Here is a 9425-nt window from a genome sequence, read left to right as displayed (position 1 = left end):
CACTGGGTTTCTGGAGTAATCTCAGCCTCTCCAAGGCCAGACATGCTAATGTCCAACATTAAGGAGTAATGTTTTCAGCACAGTGAATGCAAACATCTGATGTTATCTGACATGTGTCATGCTTCTCACAAAACAATGCAGATCTGAAAGACTTAAAAAAGTTTTATTTTTTATTTATTTCATAAATAAATAAAGATTCATGAGAAAGAAGCATTGTTAAGTGGTGATATTTTATTTATCCATTTTAATCAGCCCTGTATTTTAAAACTTAAATCATTTTGACTCTACTTAATATTATATATTTATTGAAATAAAGTAAAAAGGTACTTGAAAACAAACTAGCCCACAGCTTTGGGCCCTAACATGCTTTAATCTTTTTTTTCTTCTTCCTTATATAATCAAATGACAAATATGAACTTGATAACTGCTACTTTAGCTCTCAGATTTCTTTTAAGTTTCATTCAGCATTATCAGTGTTTTATCACTCTTGTCTGTGATTAAGAGATTACCAGCTCTCTCATAACTCAAAAACAGGCCTATTTTTTTTTTCTCCCATAACTAAAATCTGTTTTCTTTGTTAAACTTAAAATTGTAGACTGTACATAGACTTACACAGAGGCTCTATAGAGACTGCCTTGAAAATTAAGGTTAGAGATAGGAATCTGTAGAATGCTAACTGCACTTGAACATTGGGTTTGCAACTGGTACAAAGGAATGTAAGCAGGCAGTCTTCTGGCTGAAACCAAATATCCTCAGAGGGCTGCAGTCATAGCATGGTGATGAGATGCTTTTCCTTTGGTGCTATTATACTCAGAATTCAGATTTTCTCCTTTAAAAACACATCTTATGCATATTTAATATAAACTTTACAAGTAATACTATGTTTCTAATATCTGGTAGGAGAAACGAGATTTACCAAAGACTTGGAAAAACCAGGGTCAATGTGATTGGAGTAAAGCAGGAGAAAGGGTCACCCCTTCCTGAATACCACTTTTTCTGGAAGGTGCTGTCATAATTTTGCTGCTTTTTCTAAATGAGGTAGAAAGGTTGAAATAAAGTAGCAGGATAAAAGCAGATATTAAAGATAAATTATTTTTTTACTGTTCTATACACCTGCATTAGAGTATCCTGTAGTGCTTATTACTGTAACATCGCTGTAAATTTAGGTCTGCTCTGTGGGGGCGTTAATGCATTTCAGTTGAGTCATCTGTTCTTTTTCTTTTCCCAGTAGAGATCCAGTGCTCAAGATAAATCCCTTTTTTTTTCATTTTGTTTCCTAGCCAGGTCTTCTTACTCAAGCTGTTTTAAGTGGGAAAGCTTTCTTGAAACTTTCCATCTATTCTGATGGTGGTCAGATATTTCAGAAAGCTGATTGCATCACTAAACCCTTCTGACTCTACATATTTTTTTCTCTCTTGTCTTCATGCCCCCTCTGTGAGCAGCCTGGCTGCAGCATTCCCAAGCATGTCCCAGGTGACTTGTAAGAGATTTCATGTTGAAACATTAAGAAAGACACACAGAAAATTAGAGCACAATGAAGCACAAATCTCATGTGTTTTCTGTTGCAACATTCCTAACAGACAGTACTCAGTAGTCAGCCTCTCAAATTTCTGGAGCAGTAGCTTTCTGTAAAACTGTGGAATAATGAGAAAAAAAAAAAAAAATCCACATCAATTCTGCCTGATCTATCTCAACAAGTTGTTCCAATTGCTCTAATACAAATTTTGTGTATGGAACGCAGGAAATTCACTCCAGAATTGTGCTACTGTAGTACCTACTAAGACTGTAGGAGAAGGCTCATTGCCCAACTGACATTAAAGTGCAGTGCTTTTACAAATCTCATGAGGCAACTACTCCTAATCCCTAATTATTTCTGTGAATTCCCTTATTACAAGACTATGCTTTCTCAGTAGTGCACGATTCTGCTTACTCCAGTACTGCAGTCTTTCATCTAATCTCTCAGCATACATGATCCAGGAGTGTGCGCTTGCAGCCCAGAAGTCCAAATATATCCTGCGCTACATTAAAAGAGGGGTGGCCAGCAGAGAGAAGGGAGGTGATTTTCCCCCTCTACTCGACTCTTGTCAGGCCTCATCTGAAGTTCTGTGTCCAGTCCTGGAGTCCCCAGTGTAAGAAGGATGTAGAGCCCTTGGATTGAGTCCAGAGGAGAACCACTAAGATGATCAGAGGGCTGGAGCACCTCTCCTATGAAGAAAGGTTGGGGGGACCTCCAAGCTTATTTAGCTTGGAGAAGGCTCCAGGGGGACCTCATTGTGGCCTTTCAAAACTTTAAGAGGGCGTATAAACAGGAGGGGAACAGATGTTTACAAGTGTGGATTGTGATAGAACAAGGGGAAATGATTTAAAACTGAGACAGAGGAGGTTTAGGTTAGATATTAGGAGGAAGTTTTTCACTCAGAGAGTGGTGGAGCACTGGAACAGGTTGCCCAAGGAGATTGTGGATGTCTCATCCCTGGAGGCATTCATGGCCAGGCTGGATGTGGCTCTGGGCAGCCCGGTCTGGTGGCTGGCGACCCTGCACATAGCAGGGGGGTTGAAACTAGAAGATTTTATGGTCCTTTTCAACCCAGGCCATACTGTGATTCTAGGATTCTATGATTCAGAAAGGATTTGTGGTTAGTACTGTTCCTAAATGGTAATTGTATTTGGAAAGTTTTGTCTAGAAGACATGCACACTTTCACTTCTTTCTGCAGATCTTTCCATACGCTGGTAAATGTTACTTGGTTCTACCTGTATTGTCATCAGTTTTCTCGCTATTAGTTTTTCTTTTAAGTGTATAAAAAATCACCAATGGGTATGTAGTAATATATATTGTTCTATATAAAGAATGATCGAATAATGTGTAAAATATAGATGTGTCTGATTGCACTCCTTTTCTTCAGCCATTTATTTCAGCCTTCTTCTTAGGTCATCATTTCTTAACTTTTGTCTGAGACCTGCAGGCAAGAGTAATTTCTAGATCTGACAGACATCATCAGCTTCATCCGTTTAGTTTTGTTTTAAGGACCCTTATTACAGACAAATCTACAAAAAGGATATGCTTGTGATACCCTCGTGTTCTGCTGTTGATATGAGATAAAAAGCCTGAAAATTCAGGGTGACATTCAGTACTCTGAAAGACATGGGTTCCAGTATAATCCAGTCACCAGACTTGATATCTGAGGTCTTCAGCTCAATCCAGAGGTGCAAGAACTTTAGTGCAAGACAGAGAAGCTGGCAGTGGAAAATGAGACAGAGGAAAACAGCATGTTTGAGCAGGATACGTGTAGCTCCAGTAGTTACCTTCCTGAAATCGTACAAAAACTGATTTTCTGATCTGCAAATAATACATAAGTATACTAGATATCTTTCAAAAGTTGCCTTATAGTAAGATTTTGTATTTCTGAGACAAACTCTGGCTCTTACTTTTACCAGGAATCTTTGTATACAAAAAGCAGAAAACACTCCTGGAACTGCTAGAGAATAAAACTTGTCAGCAGTATTTAGTTTTTACAAGACACTAGAGATAAACTATGGGAATTTGTTGCCGTTCTAAACAACACATTAAGTCTGAGTATCTCAATTTCACTCCACTAGAGGTCTGTGAAATCATTTATCAGAAACATTTTTAATCTTTTCTTGCAGCAACCTTGCTGACTCTGATGTAGTCAAAATGAAATAAGCTTTTGATCTAGTTCCTATTGTTCTCATTCAAGAAGTCTACAGTCATATAGGTAACTTTTTAATAGACATAGAATTTAGCAGTCCAGGAAAACAGCCCTGCCTGCTTCTTTATTCTTAGATTTGCATTGGGAATTGCTCTAAGTACTACTGGAGTAATATTTTATGTTGGAAAAAAAAAAAGACTTTTTTACAAATTGTTATTTTTTTAATAGAAAGAGAGTACCATGTGGAATGGAGAGTTCATTAGCATGAAATGCCCACTATATCATAGGTCTTCATTGTGCTAAATTTACATATGAGGAAAAAGAGCCAAGATTCATGGCCCCACATGGCTAATGAGACCTTCCAGAGTACTGGAAGGACACAGGTGTCTATCTATTAGCATCTAGCGCAGACTCTTTGGCTTGCTTTCAAATTGCTTGTTAAGTTTCAAGGCTTAAGATTCCAAATATGCCTGGAGTAATAGCTTTATGATCCTTATTTTCTTCTATACTAACCCATTTCCTTTAATTTCTATCCTAATTACAGTTAGATTAGAACATATTTTATCCTTAATTTTATTCTGTATTTGGAGTCTCTGCAATTTGGCACACAAAACAAAACAACAACAAAAAAACAAACAGCTAAAATAATGTTCTAAAAAGCATTAGTATATTTGTAGTTTTCATAAAAAAAGGCAGTGTGTGGTGTTAACATTCAACAGCAGGAGCACAGCATTACAAATCATAAGATAATTGCAGCTATTCAGAGAGATTCAGGTAGGCTCCATATATCCTAATCTTTAATCCCAGTTGCTGTAGTTCAAAGACAGTGATTGTTGAAGGCATAGGCAGCAGTAAAAATGATGGTATTCAAGAATGTCTGAATTAATTTGAATGTATTATTTTCATCTTCACTCAGGATTAAATATTTTACTTGGTTTCTGTTAATTCTTTGTATTTGGTTTGTATTCAGCATTTGGTTCATTTGTACATCACTAAATAGTTCCACTGCACAATGAAAATATAATTAATGTAAAGCTGAATATCATTGATAAATGGAGGCTACTTATCAGTATTTAGCATATAGGGAAATGCAAAAGGGAATAATGTAATTTGTCTGAAGCAATTAGTTGTCTAAATTAGAGATAAAGGATTAAGGATGAGACATTTAAAGAACCAAACAGTGAATAAATATATTGAATGTTCAAAAGTACAGTCATAACACTTTTAAGTTGGAAGTGCCTTGTAAAATGATGGATGTCTTTATGCTTTCTATGGACAGACACAGAGTGCACAGTACTAAATGATGCCTAGGTGTGATATTCATAATTGCCTTGGAAATTAATAAACAGGAAAGACTGTAATGTGTTAAAGTCTTTAAAAAAAGATCATTTCAGCATGTGTTTGCACTAAAATGAGTGGAGACCCCTGGCATTGTAATGTTGGAAAACCAACATCTGATGAGTAGATTCAATTGCACAACAAGTATCTTCACTGAAACAAGAATCCAACTCGTTTTCTTTATTTGCATGAAAACATGGGTATAGCCATCATCACTACTATCATGAATAAGTTGTGATATGGTAATAAATAAAACTACATTTGAAATAATCATTCATGAAGTTTTTTTTTTTGTAGAAAAGAGCATAGAAGATATTGGGATGGCTTTGTAAATTTGTTTCATGGGCAATTTCACAGCCTTTCTCTCCTGTTGAGAATTTGATAATTGATATTGATTGTTTCTAAAGTGAGTGCAGGAATGTGTGTAATGGTATTGCTATGGTCTATTTGCTTTACATGCATTGTAGCTGAGAAAATAAATAAGAGTCTCCGTGTTAACAATTATGTCACAGAGAAGATAACTTTTGCATTTCTGGACCATGAGAATATAATATTTAGAAGAGATGAATCCTTGGTGCAACATATAAATGCTCATTCCCACTTGAATGCCTGCCTTCAGATCCACAGTGTAAGACCTCAGAATGAGCTGTTCTAATCCTTGATTATGAAAGATGAAAAACCACACTGTAATCCCCCTGAAGCTGTCTCTAAATTTCAACTCCTTTTTTTTTTATCAGGTAATAAGAACACAATGCTTAGGGTAGACCTACTGTGTTGCATGTTGTCTGATGAAGGATAATGTGACTGTTTTGGCTGGCTGCTATGGCTATCAACCTGATCAATAGGAAGAAAATCTGAACAGACATACTTTCTTCTGTCCTGCAACATGCAGTATGAGGAGGTCAACAAAAAGATCAGAGATGTCTTCATGCTGCTCTATCCTCCTGTGCAGTGCAAAGATTTAGTAACTGAGAAGAAAGAGCAGACACATGCATCCAGCAATACTCTGTGGCTTGTATGTAGAAGCTACGGTAAAAATTAGCTGAGTGCTCTTCTTGTGGAAATGGTGGGCAGAGCTCCAGACCAGTCGTATGTACTTATCACACTGCATGTGAAAATGTAGCTTGTTAGCTACAGCTGATTTGTTTTGTGTTAGTGACACTGCTCAAAATTTTATCAGGAGGTGGGAAATTTCAGCATTTTCTTTCTTTCAGCATTTCTTTCAGCATTTTCTTTCTTTCAGCATTTTCTTAAGAGTTGTTTCTAGCTTCTACATCTCTGGTCAGTTTGACCCTTTTAATTTGATCTGTCAGAGGACTGACAGCATTTCTACAAAGAAATATGTTCTATGCAAAGCAATTCTTTCTGTGTCTTCTTTGAAACACTAAACTTCTATGATGCATTTTAAAAATTGTACCAGAAGTAGACTACACCAAATATAGTAGTGTAATTCTCCAAGTTCTTCCAACTACCCTTGGGTTTTCTATATCCACCTCTTTCTAGAAAATGAACACATTATATTATTCTAATTGAATATCTGAACAAATTTCTGTTCTTATTCATACTAAGTTCCCAACAGTCTACCTCAAGGTGTGTCCTCAAAGAAACACCTTTTTAACAAAAGCATGTAGCAGCTTACTATTGTAATGATCCCTCAAGAGGAATTTAACTTTTAATTAAGTGAAGCAGAGTATTTACTCTTCCTATATAGCTGACTAATCAGGCCTTTGCTAGTTGTACAGAGGAAAGAGACTAAATTAAATACACTTTTAATGAGTTGATAGGGAATTGACCTCTGCTGTCTTCTGGAGGGCAATACATGAACACAATCACTGAGGGGATTGTTCCAGAGAGGTTAGATAATATCCCTTTAAAGACAACTTAAGTAGTGACAGATTGGTGTTAAGGAACGTAACCCACATGACTGAATGAGGTTCACAGAAATTGTTGAAGTTACCTCTAGATTATTAAAGATCACATTTGATGAAGCATCCAATACAGCACAGTTTACCCCTTACGAAATACTAAATGATGTTCAGGTTCCCCTGATGTTAAAGTTCTTTGTAAAATATATGGTTTATCTAAGCATCACTTATTTTCCTGAATATCTGTGTTAAGAGTTCAGGCAATGAAAGGTCACTTAATAGAAATATCAGTAAGAGATTTGTAGTCTGCACCGCAGTGAAACCAGTAGCAAAAACAGCAGTTATTTCTGTAGAAGTGAAATTTCACCCAAGATCTTCCTACTCCATCTCCACTGCGATATAATCTTTGTGTCTGAGTTTCATTTAGAGAGGTAACAACCATTGCTTTGTCATTAAAGTCTTTTTAGTGGTATAAACAGATCTGAGAATATGTGTCTTATATCCAGTAAATGGCTGGGGAAAAGAAAGTGGCTCTATTAGGGTTCTGGTAACTTAAAGACAGGAAGTTTCTTGGTCCATCATTAGCAGCAACAAAATTATAACCTGATGTGAGTTTTTGCCTCCCTGTATCTCAAAAAAAAAAAAAAAAAGTACTTTGCAGGATGGCAGGATGGTTGTTAAACATTCTAAGTGAATGAGATACAATATTTCATGATAGGAGTTTATACTGATAAAAACATTTCAGAAGTATTTAGCTTCTCACAAATAGAACAAATATGACTTTTATTTAATGAGAAAAAGTTTTGATGGTATTTTTCTTGAATTAGAAAAATATTGTGTTAAAGCAATATTAATAAATGCTTCCTCAACCACTCAATCAGTGGAAGAAATATACTTCAGCCTATACATTATCTTCTTTTCTCTGGACATTTTGATTAAATGGGCATGTGGTCTTTATTCTCATGATAGCAAAATTAAATTCAGTGATTTTTTCGGGTGACTCTGCCCTCCTTTCTGCCTTAGGCGCCACTCTAGTGACACAACTAGAAGGTAATTATCTTGACACTAGGAAAAGGAAGTTAATGAATTGGAAAGTATTATTGGAACATAGCCCTTACTAACTAACATACACATTTACCTACGAAATAATGTCCTTGGAAAACCTGCTGTAATAATGGCAGAGTTTCAAAGGGAAACCCCTTAGATATTTTCTAACTTTTTTTTATATATGCAATTGCATATTGACCTGCAGATATGGAGTCATGAAATCATAAAAGTAACATTCCAGAGAAAACTTTCAATAACCCTTGTGGGACTGAAAGTCAAAGTAGTTTATGAAAGAGCTTGTGTTTGATAAATAGTGACTGGTCTGTGGTGCTTTGCCTATTTTATTTTGAGGGTGATAATCAAGCCTTTCAGATTCCCATTTCTTTTGAGCAAAATGCTCATAACTATTCACATAAATTAGTTTCTAGAGAAAATAAAAGCAAGGAACTTTAAAAATTGAAACAGATATTTACAGAGAATTCACAGAGATAATAAATAAGTAGGTTTCATACAGATATAGCTAAGTAGCTATGTGGGAAAGGATTTGCTCTCCTTTGTTTTCTGCTAAGAAATGCATCTGGCATGTTGGATGGAGGTGGAGATGAATGACTCACAATTTTTATAAATTGTGGGAAGAAGTCATGATCTTTCTTTGGAACACCGAAACATATCCTGCAGCTGCAGTATCTGAACCTGGATAAAGCTACCTCTGTAGCCCAACCTCAGCATTCCCAGTGTGTAGGGAAGAGGAGAAAGCTACTCTGTTGCTTCCTCCTCCAGACACTGAGTTCCCAGAAACTGTGCCAGAATGTAGTCAACTAGCAAAGCCTGCCCAACCAGAAATGAGCAGCTGAAAGAAGGGGAGAAATCTTCTGAAAGTCCCCACCAATTTAGGTTTTCAAGATGCAAACAAGCAACTTGGATAATCTTGTTTTGGCATCCTTTTCCATGAATGGTTGGATCAGATGATTTGTCTCCCTTCCAACATAGGCTGTCATGATTCTGTGATTCTACTTCTTAAAAAAAGATGTTGCTCTTTCCACTTCTTGGTGGGAACTGCTGTGAAATTTTTTTTCCTGGGTACAGGCACACAGCTGGGTCTGTTGCATCACCAGTTTGCATTTGTAAGTCTCTGTTTTGTGAGCTGGATATCCTGAGACAGCAGGGTCAGGTTGCCAAGATTCATTTGAAGTCTCTTTCACACACAGATTATTACATCAGGTGTGTTCATCTTCTCTTTGGCATGAGGTTTAAACTATACTGTTGCAAGTTCTGCAGGTTCAAGCACAGGTAATATAAAAACCTATGCTGGGAGATGCCCATAAACCAGGATATATGCTGAGACCTGAGCTCAGAGATTCTTGTACTGGACGTATTTGTTCATGTGAGGGTACCAGTGCACCTGGAGTCTCTGTGCTTAACTCTGTAGAAGAGTGGTCATTTCTATGGAGTTTTTTACTCCAGTGCTTCTGATGTGTTTGTTGTCAGTCTAGTATGGTCAGACCT

The sequence above is a fragment of the Phasianus colchicus genome, chromosome 4 (assembly GCF_987193195.1).
Source record: "Phasianus colchicus chromosome 4, bPhaCol1.hap1.1, whole genome shotgun sequence".
In the NCBI taxonomy this organism is placed as follows: domain Eukaryota; kingdom Metazoa; phylum Chordata; class Aves; order Galliformes; family Phasianidae; genus Phasianus; species Phasianus colchicus.
This window is presented reverse-complemented; position numbering follows the sequence as displayed.